The sequence below is a fragment of the Perca fluviatilis genome, chromosome 18 (genome assembly GCF_010015445.1).
Source record: "Perca fluviatilis chromosome 18, GENO_Pfluv_1.0, whole genome shotgun sequence".
In the NCBI taxonomy this organism is placed as follows: domain Eukaryota; kingdom Metazoa; phylum Chordata; class Actinopteri; order Perciformes; family Percidae; genus Perca; species Perca fluviatilis.
In genome coordinates, this window is record NC_053129.1 from 35,012,630 (window position 1) to 35,015,129 (window position 2,500).

Below are 2,500 nucleotides of genomic sequence, written 5' to 3' on the forward strand. Positions count from 1 at the left end.
GACACATGGTGTTACACGACTAAGAGAGAGAGCACTGAGAGGGTCTGCCCAGAGCCGCTCCAAACCTGTCTGTCTGCCTGTCTGTCTGCCTGTCTGTCTGTCTGTCCCACGTACAAACGTAAACATTACAAGTCTGACAAATGAGAGAGAAACGTCAGCTGCTGATTGGCTGAAATTTGAAAGTATACTTTATATATATTTAGTACACACACACAGACACACACACACACACACACACAGACACACACACACACACACACACACAGACACACACACACACACACACACACACAACACACACACACACAGACACACAGACAACAAACACAACACACAAAAAATACAAACACAACAACACACACACACAAACACACACACACACACACACACACACAGACACACACACAGACACACACACACAATATACAGACACACACACACACACACACACACACACACACACATAAAAATATACATCAATAACAACACACACAGACATTAATAATAACACACACAACACATAACACAATAACAACAACAAAAAAAAAAAAACACACACAGATACACAGACACAACACACACCATACACAAAACACACACACACACACACATAAACACACAACAACAACACAGATATATACCACACACACAATAACAACACACAACAACAACACACACACACAATATACAACAATACGATATACAAATAACCACAAACACAATACACACACATACAACAAACAATAAACCCAACACACAATATAACACACACACAATCAAAAACACACACACACAAACATACACATCAACAATAATATACATAACACAACAGATATAAAGAAATACAACCAATATTATCAATATACACACACACAAAATAATATACACACATCACAAAACACACACAATATATACAACATCAATATACAACACACACATAACAATAATACACACAACACACACAAAATATACACAACAAAACACAAAATCACACACACACACAATATACACACACACACAGATATACCAACACACATAACACACACACACACACAATACAACACAACATACGCACACACACACACAGACACACACATTCACACAGAGACACAAACACATTCACACACACACAGACATACACACAACACACAGACACACACACACACACAGACACAAACACATTCACACACAGACATACACACAACACACACACACACACATTCACACACACAGACATACACACAACACACAGACAGACACACACACACAGAAACACTACTATTGGCTACGGTGAGATGTGGTCAGAGGGCGAGCGGCTCTGTGGACTTTGTAGTTTCCGTGTGTAGTTCCGTGGCTGTGCTTGCTGCTGCATGCTCTCAGCTGTTTGATGTTGTGTTGTGATTGGCCGCCTGCAGGCAGCCATGTTTGTAGTTCTTAACTCCAGTTTCTCTGATAAAAGAGAGAATCAGAAAAATGTGAAAGAGATGAAAAGTATTTAATAACATATTTAGGATTCCTGAACGTGACACTAAAATAAATCATGAGCTAATAGGATACCTCTCCCTCTCTCTCTCTCTCCCTCCTTTTTTTTTTTTTTTTTTTTTTTTTCTCTCTTTTTCTCTTTTTTTCTCTCTCTCTCTCTCCCTCTCTCTCCCTCTTCTCTCTCTCTCTCCTCCTTCTCTCTCTCCTTTTTTTTTTTTTTTTCTCCTCCCTCTCTCTCTCTCCCCTCTCTCTCTCTCCTCTCCTCTCCCTCCCTCCCTCCCTCTTCTCTCTCCCTCCTCTCTCTTTCTCTCCCTCCCTCCCTCCCCTCCCTCTCTCTCTCCCTCCCTCCCTCCCTCCCCCCCTCCCTCCCTCCCTTCTCCTCCCTCCTCTCCCTCCTCCCCTCCTCTCCCTCCCTCCTCCCTCCCTCTCCTCTCTCCCTCTCTCTCTCTCTCTGTTTTGACAGATTAAATTCTTGATGACTCTGATCGTCTCTAACGTTAAAAACTGAAACACTAATAAGGTCAGAAACAGGAAGGGGAGTTTAAATGTTAATTATAAAACTTATTTAATACTTTGTTTTAACTTTTAAAAAAGAGAAAATAATGAGAATAAAAGATAAAGTTCGTGGCATCAGTATTAAATTACAGTTTACAGTGTTTGGGAGTCGAAACAACAAACCAGAGCCGATACCGCAGGAGGCTTTTATTGTGAAGGAGGCTTTTATTGTGAAGGAGGCTTTTATTCTGAAGTTTTGCATCGAAAGAGAGGAAATTAACTCTAAACAGCAAAATAATTTAAAAAGTTATTAATTGTTAAATTTGTCTGGAAATTCAGTTTAATTTCAAACTCTGGTTTCAGAATAAAAGCGGCTGTTATCTGATCAGAAATTTCAGAATAAAAGCGGTAGACGTTTCAGAATAAAAGCACTAATACCTGGATCAAAAGTTTCAGAATAAAAGCAGATGTTAACTGAATCAGACATTTCAGAATAAAAGCGGCTGTTAACGGATCAGACGTT